General features: G+C 39.2%; 1 long non-coding RNA gene across 2 annotated transcripts; it reads left to right on the forward strand.

Annotated features, from left to right (window-relative positions):
* The first annotated feature begins 20 nt into the window (after positions 1-20).
* Positions 21-8,589, forward strand: LOC112982293 (uncharacterized). Of its 2 annotated transcripts, none has more exons than XR_010387603.1 (3): positions 21-383; positions 2,791-3,056; positions 4,982-8,589. It is a non-coding gene; the product is annotated as an uncharacterized LOC112982293 (long non-coding RNA). The 2 variants fall into 2 exon arrangements; XR_003258952.2 differs by having other exon boundaries at positions 23-151.
* The last annotated feature ends 179 nt before the right edge of the window (positions 8,590-8,768 follow it).

An 8,768-nucleotide genomic window follows, 5' to 3' on the forward strand; every position in this document is an offset into this window, starting at 1 on the left:
CCGCTGACGTCAGGACGCCGTGGAGCGCCCCACCCCCATGCTGCGATGCGAGGGGGCGGGGCGGTGGGGCGGCGCATGCGCATCGCGTCCCGGGCCCGTGCCGGCCGGGCGTGCCGCGGACGCCGTGTTACAGTCGGCGCCCCGTGGCCGGGTGGGGTGTTGAGTGTCTCGGGGGGCACCGGGGACGGACGCGGGCCGGGATAATGGTCCGGGCTGTTCCTAACCCCAGCGGGGAGGCGGGGCGGGGCGGGCGCGTGCGGTGGCTGCCTCGGGCCCTGGCGTTTCCGGAGGCGCCGGGTGTGCGTTGGGGGCAGCGCGGTCGTTAACGCGCCGTGTAACGTTTTCGCGCAAGGCCCAAGCGAGGGACTTCTCTTTGCGTTAGGGTGAGGGCGTTTTAACAAACTACTTCGATTTTACAGATGCTCTCTGATATTTGTGCAGCAGTTAGCTGATGTATTGGCTGCTGCGTCTTGCACTCCCCTCCCCCCCCAGTCTAGCTACGTTAGGATCGTTTCCTGAGCAGCCGATCCCGGTAATGGTTTAAGGCTTGGACTTTTCAAATGTCACGAATTTGGGATGAAGAAAAGATGTTTCTTTTTAGGAAAGGGAAGTAATTTTTGAAAAAAGTACTTGTTACTTTTCTTTCCGGCCTCTTCCTCACCAGAGAGCCGTCCCACAGGATAAAATTTTGAGAAGCTGGGACAGAAACATACTGCACTGCCCTCTGAAACTGAGGGTTTGGATCTGAGCTCAAATACATTTGCTCTGAGAACAACAACAGCACCTCAGTGAAGTGCAAACTACTTCTGAAATAGAAGGCAAACCCCAACACTTGGTTTCCATATAAATGATGGGGAGCACTGTAAAGGGATTTTCCCCTCAGCATCCCAGCATCCAAATCTACTGTGATAGTTACCATTATTTAGTTATAACTTATGCTGAGCTTTCATTCTTTTCTTAAAAGTGCATCAAATAACCGTATTTTCCTGAAAGAAACTATCTTGAGTTTCAGTTTGTCTTTGAATTAATCACTTCAAAATATTCACTGGCTTATATGGTTTTATATGGATTATCAGCCTGACTATCTTAAGTGTTGTTAAGGTGCTAATCACCATAGTAATTAAGGCAGATAAGGTGGCATTGTGTCTGCATCCTAAATTCCTCTCTAAATTGATGTTTGAGCACCAGTTTAATCCCACCAGAAGTATTCCCTCCCTCTCACCCCAGGGAAGCCTTGTTTCACACAATGAATCTGAAGCGTCCTTGAAATTTAGCGTGCTGTGCTGCAAAGTAACCCCCATCCCCCGATCGGATTTAAAAGACTCCAATTAGCATTTGTTATTGTTATCATTATCTTTGTAATTAAAGTATGAGATGTGAGATAAATGACATTTGCAGCATCTGAAATAGTTATAAATATTAAAGATTTTTAAATATTTATTAATGAATTGGGAATACTATATATAGTATATGTAAGCATTCACCTCTGCTAAGGCAGATCTTTGTAGTCTCAGCAGCTGTGTGTTGTCCTGACTCTTAGGTAGGGCTGTCCTATGGATGGGCCTAGGGGAACCACTTCCACTTTTGAACCCCCATTATATATAATCATGGGAGGTGGGATGGGGTCAGGAGAAAGGGAGGTCCTGTCCAGGCACCAAAAGGCTCCCTGTGTTACTGTACCTATGAGTCAGATTCCTGAGACACAGGGACAGCTAACCTTAATTGCCATTCTGTGAATGTGAGTTTCTATCAGTGCGTTCTGTTTGCTTTCCCTGTGGCCCAGTGGGGTTCCTGTAAGACACTGCTTCCATAGTTTGCTCATCGGTTAATATGGGAATAGTTTCACGTATTTTTCTGTATTATTTCTCCAGATGTAGTTCTTCAAAACCTCTTTCTCCCCCCACCTCATTTCATTTCTGTTAAACAGCGACTTGGTTTTCTGTTTGTGATGGTCAGTGTGGATATACCTGATTCTGCTTAATAGATTCTACCTTATATGGTTTTGACCTTGTTGCCAGCTGGCAACATTTGTCAAGAGACACTATCTAAAACATACTGCATATGTTGCGTGTCTCTTGCACATTAGATTAAGGTTTGAGGATGAAATTGTTCCTTGGAGAAGTCAATGGCTAAACTGGTTTAGTGGAAGCAGGATTTCCTTTTACTAGTCTGTTTGTCATAAGCATCCAGCTACTATGTTTTACCTAACAATACTGTGGGGCAGATCGGAGAGATGAGATCTGTAAGGAAAACGATATTTTGTTTAACTAAGGGATACAGTTGGAAAAAAACAGACACACTTTAGGCCTTCCAGCCTTAAACCATCATGGCTTTAATGATCTGAGTCCTGGAACATGAAAGATTTTGGAAACGTTGGTTCAGGAATTTCAAGAGCAGGGTGAATAATTTTTATTTCATAATTGAAATTCTGAATATTTGAAATTTTGTTTGCTGGTTCTCTGAATTTGTTGCATATTCTTTTGCAAGAAATAGCTGCTCACCCAGGCCATTAGGTCATATTTATATTAGCGAACATTTGCCAATAAAGTTGTAATAGCAAGTCTTTCTAATGTGCTTATATTTACCAGTGTAGATATTTATTTATGCTGATGTATTCTTGTTTAGTAAGCAACAGAACCTATAAAGTGGAAAGCACTTTTCTGCTAGTATAACTATATATCCCCTATGACTTTTATCAGTATAAGAAAGTTGCCAGAAATCCATCCTACCTGACAGAACAAAAATGTCTGGTGTGGACCTGATGTGAATGCATGTTTCCCTCTCTCACAGGTTTGCTATAGTATTTGTCACCAGTATCTAAACACTAGTCTGCATGTTCCAGACTATGCTGTGCTGAGATGGACACCACAATGAATTTACTATTCCCTGCTCTAGCTTTTCTTGACAGTCCTGTCAAAGCTCGTTCAGCTTCAAGTATGGCAGCACTGATATACAGCTTCTCTTGATGTCTACACCATGACACCTAGAGGAGAGTCATAAGAGTTTGCTTTATCCGTCATGCTGTGAATTTGCTGCAGGGCCAGTTCACCCAACAGGTAATTATGACAATCTTTGCTATATCTTGCAGCATTGTTTTGGCAAGTTTTTGACTTGTGTTTCTAAAACCAAAATATTTGTTCCATTTCTGTGTCTCAGGCAGTTATTTTTAATGGCTGACCTTTTTTTTTTTCAGTATGGTTGATTAAAAAAGGAACATGAGACAAATAAAATCAGCATTTTTTCCTTTCTGATTAATGACTAAATCTTAATTGCTTATGTATGTAGAGGGTGCTGAAGGGCAGGGAAGAGACCCGTGCCCTTTATTAGCATTGCAGTTCAAGCATACAGTCATGCAATCAAAGATTTTCTTTACGTTTTTCCTTCAGAAAATAAATGTTGTGATAGCTTCACTATCTTCCTCTAAAGGTAGTGGAAAGATTTCCTTTAATACAGGTATGTATAATTTGCGTTCTGCCTGAGGTATAGTAGCTCTTTTCGAGTGAGCAGGTAACAATGATAGCCTCTGGTCTCAGTGAGGCAGGTACGCCATCTGCTGTGGAAGATACAGAATAAAATCAAATACCATTTGCGAGGGTAAAGAACGTTTTGTGTGAAACAAAACATTTATTTTAAAATATTAGTTTTAGTTTGTCAGGAAAGAAGTAGTCACAGTTCAGGTTTTCAGTCCAAAACTCAGTTTGGAAAAACAAAAATGGTCCAGATTTTTCAAGGAGTTTTTTGCCATTTGCAGGCTACGTCAAAAGGAGCCAATTGTAATTTGTAACGTGTAAGTGGGAAAAAAAGCAGTTTCAGGAGGAATAAATCATACCTGCTTGCAGACAGAGGGCAGTTTCAGCATCCCATTCCCCCTTCTTACAGTACCTTTCTTTAGCAGACTAGATTCAGTAGGCCTGTGTTTCCTCTCTGATTTTGGACTCACAAAGCAAATGACTTTTCAAGGCTCTGTTTTAAGTTCTTGCAAACCCAAAAACGTCAGGACAGCAATCCTTTACCCAGTCTTGCAGCAATAGATAACTTCTCCACTGCTCACATATGAGCAAGATCTGGACTATGGAGAAAACCAGGGCTTCCGCCATCCCAAATCACTGCTAGGCTACAGAAGAGAAGGAGGACTATGAGCTGCTGCAAACAGAGCTGTAGAAGTTACAATTCTTTTGTCAGATACAACAGTATGGAAAACTCACCTGAGGTTTACCCACTCTGTTTGCCTAGCAAATTCCAAAATGCAGAGGATACAACACAGTAAATTCTCTCTACTATTAATATGGCCTCCTATGCCTTGCTACTCAACATTTTAAAAGCTTTTAACCCCTAGGTGGCACTACGTAGTAAAGTAAGGCATATTTAAGTAATATATTTTCCCCCTGCAGATGGAGTTCTTATTTAAAATGTAAACTAGTGTGAATTTGAGTACGTTGAATACAGCTATTAGTTTTAGCTTGGTAATCCTTTTTCTCTGAATCTGTCTCTCAAAGTCAATAAAAAATGGTGCCATGAATCTGATTTAAATATGATATTTGTGCTTTCAGAATGTTGTGGAATATATTTTCCTGGAAAATGATGGTGCATCATAACCTATTATAGTTTTTGTTCTGTCTATGAGCAGTGAATAAAATAACATAGGCTATATTTACTTTAGCAATTCACTTGGTGCAAGAGGAGTAGACTGGTAGCTCTAAGCAGCTGGCACTGTAGTTCCTCGCATCTCCAGGATATTTGGCACACAGAGGTTATTTTGGATCAGATAGGGACTGGCCAATTGCCACACACCTCCATTACACATTTTGAAACTCTCTCAAGTGAAGCCATCCCACAAAACTTTACTCCTCCACTGTGGTACTTCTAGGAATCAGCACATTCCCTTTTCGTCTATCCCATCCATGCAGATGTTTTGCACCAGTCTCGGTCATAAAAATTTTACACATAAAAGCTTTACTTCTTATTTTTCTCATTCCTGCAGTTTCTGAGTGACTGTTTTACTTGTTTCTGATCCTGCTTTTCACTTTGACGCTGGACAACACGTGTTGCTTGGTGCTGTCAGGGAGGAATGTTAGACTTCATCCTGCAGCCACAACAGCAGTGCCAGGAAAACACCCTGAGTAAGCCCAGGCCTGCTTTCTTGCACCTTGGTTTCACAGACTAAGAGAAGAGACAGAATATCTTCCTGGGAGTCCTTGTTGCTGTGACAGCTTTGCTTGCAGTCAAATGGAGATGCTGGGCCTGGACCTAAGCTCAGACTGATAGGACCACACCATCCTTGGGATGTGGAACAAGAAGCTGCTGTCACAAAAATTCCAGGTGCACAGGTGCACCGTTGAGAAACATAACAAACAACATGACATAAGAGATTTAGGGGAATGATGCCACAATATCCTCAATAAATTGTTTAGATTCCTCTTTTGAAAAATGATTCTAATCTTTCTCTCACATTATAGTGCCTGATAAATAACCCCTTCAAGTCACCACCTAACTCCCTCTTCCTTCTTTCTATATCTGTACTGATTTCGCTTGTACATAGTATTGTTTTGTATGTTTCCTTCATTTGTCTCTCCCGATATTTCCATTATCTTCTTCTATTAATGAGTTTAATCCTTGGGATCAATCAAATTGTGTTATGATATAAGACTTACCTAGAATAAGAAGCAAAAATTGTTTAATACTATCTTTGTCTTTCTCACTTTCTGGTGTCAGCCAGAAGTTTGCTGCACCCAATTTCAGTGCCTCTGAAAATCAGGGTGGTTGTGGAAGGAAAACTATGTCTTATTATGGTACATTTGTGGTTGTGTACTTTCCTGTAGAGAAGGCTAGCCTAGAGCTTCTGAAACTTTAAGTTTCCAATTAAATGCTCAAATTGACAGAAGCGCCTTTATTTCAACCTAAATTCATTGAGACCCATTCCTTAATTTGCATAGAGGGAGATTTTTCCTGTGTTACACACTCAAGAGCAGAAGGATCAGATCTCTAACTTATTTTGTGATTATATCAGTGCCTTTTATGACAAGCAAGAACTGATTTATTCATAACAGTAGTGTGTCTGCATGACAAATGTGTTTATGTCCAATGCATCAAGTACTAATTTATGCCCTTCCACATTGCACAGTATGTTGACCCTTTCTGAGATGCAGAAATAGAAAGCTAATGTACACATGTCAGATCAGAGGCTTTGAACAAACATACGGTTCTTTCAGCTCAGTCTTAAGAATTATTCCACTGCCAACCTAAGCTCCTAAACTCAGCTGACAGATACACTTTGTACAAAAGTCTAGCACTTGATGTTCTTGGTATTGCAACAGTTAGGAAGCTGGTGTTTGGTGAGAAATTATGTGAAGTCTCCAAGCAGGAATAAACCATAAATGAGAAATGAGAATATATGCAAATTCTCATTTATTACTTGTTTGTGGTGGTAATTATGCTCTTAGCAAATCTCCAGACATTCCGAGATGCTTTCTTTCCTGACAAGTTTCAAGCAATTTTTTTCTCTAAAGATATAAACTTCTGTTCTTTCTTCTGCCACAGTATATTTGAGAAGTTCCCAGTTTTCTTGATCAATAGTGAAGCAAGATAAGCTCTTTCATTTATTTAACTGACAAGCCCTATATGAGATGTTGCAAAAGCTAAGAAATGGATTCAGTACAGTTTTTTGACCATCACACAGTGCAGTAAAATCTTTATAAATGTTTTCATTGTTTCCTTTTTTTAAAGTTTTTAAATGCATTTAAATAATTTTAAAGTATTTTTCTTCCAAATCTTTTATGAACGTAAGAACATACAGCTGAGAGTATTTTAGAAGTCACACAATTTGCTGAAAGATGTTAGATTACTCTGATGAAGTTATTTTTTGAAGCGATAGAAGAACGCTCATTTATTTATTATTCACCTAAAATAGTAGGCCTCTGTAAAATTCACATCTGAATTCTTTCATACCGCACACCTGCAAATCATGTGAAGATACTCAAAATTTTTTATTGTGAAAACCAATAGGAAATACACTGCTGGCAGCTACCATTGTTCTCTGTGTGAGACTGTAAGCTTCTAACTCAGGCAGTCTCCAGTTCAATTTGAAATCTTAGTATTTAACGATACATGATTAAATATAAAGGTTTTCTCTTTTTTGGAGGAAATTTTAACTTGCTGTGATGTGTACTATGAAGAAAAAAATATTGTATATGCCTCTGCATGGATCCAGGACAGAAATCTCAATACATACAATGTTTTCTTTACTTACAAAGGATTAAGGTAGATTTTTATTTTGTTTCAATAGTTTATGTTGACCATTCAAGTTCCAAATATATTTCACTGTAGCAATAATCTCTGAAAGCCATTTTAGCTTGTTTCTATCTGTCCTTTCTGCCTAAACTAAGTCAGTTGTAAATGACCATAGCTTCAGAGGATGGAGGAAAAAGCATAATGCAAGTAGTCATGCCTTCCAAAATGTTGGAAAGATGGAAAGCTATTTAAAGAACAAAACATGTCTCAGGAGCTACAGAATCTCTGTGGACTGACATATGGCAGTCATACGTCAGCATATGCCTATGCTGCATGTACAACATATATCCATTTGCTAAAAATCTATTTGTGTAAAAAGTTGTAGCAAGAAGACCTAGTTACAATGCACTTAGAAAAGTGCATCAGCGTAATGATATGTTTAATTTTTTATTCTTTGCAGAAGCAGTCTTGCACATTATTTATTATTTTCTTGTTCCTTTTCTTGATCTCTGAGGCAATCCTGATGGTTAAAATAAAATAAAACAAAAATTGCTCTCCTTGTTAAATCCTCAGTGTCAGGAAAGATAGGACCAGCACTAAGATCAACTAGAAAACAAGTAATATAAACTTTCTGAAGTTTTGACTTTTGTATGACCCTTATGTAAGAACAAGTCAAATCTTTTGAAGTTGCAGTGGAAAGACTTGAAAAGAAGACTTGAAAAGCATGTGTCTGTTGGGCAAGGCATGTGGAATTGGAGGGAAAGCGAAAATAATTTTGGCTTTCATACCCTAACCACTGAGTCATTCTGTATGCTTGTCTCTGGTTTCTAGAACAGAAATCCCATTCTAGACCTGAAAAATGTCCCTTAGGAAAATTTTGCTGAAATTAGTATAATAGTTTCAAACAGACAAAAAAAACCTGGGAAATTTCCAACACTAGTCAGCTACAAACTAGCTGTGAGATATGGACTAATCCAATCCCCATGTTTCTGAAAGAAACATTCCTTCCTACATCCATAGTTGAGGATAGCTCTTTGTTAGAGTTTTAAGGCCTGTATTGAAACCGATAAACTATATATGTGCCTATTCAGACAACCTAAAAGGCAGGTTATTATGAGCTGCATATAACATAAACAATTAACACAAATAGTAGTGAATATTATATAATATTTGATGAGTTTTATTATTTTCTACATTACTCAAGTGTAAATGGAAAGTGAGCATTTTAGTTGAGAGTGCTGCATGACTGTCAAATAGTTTTAAGGAAGGAGACAAAGCTGTAAAACTTCCAAGTGCAATGCAATGTTGACTGATGTACATAAATAAAGAAAGTGGATTATGTATTTTCTTTCTATCTGGAAACATGCAGTGAAGAATTTAGATTTCAAACCAGAAGGTCAGGGAATAGATTCCCATCTAAGCATAAATCTAATTCTGCCAGCACCAAAGGAATATCACTGACACTGCCGCATGCAGGATGAGAAATTTATCCACGTTTTTGAGTCTCAGGCATGAATGAATGTAGCAGACCAATGAAGCAA

Source organism: Dromaius novaehollandiae, chromosome 2 (genome assembly GCF_036370855.1).
Source record: "Dromaius novaehollandiae isolate bDroNov1 chromosome 2, bDroNov1.hap1, whole genome shotgun sequence".
NCBI lineage: Eukaryota > Metazoa > Chordata > Aves > Casuariiformes > Dromaiidae > Dromaius > Dromaius novaehollandiae.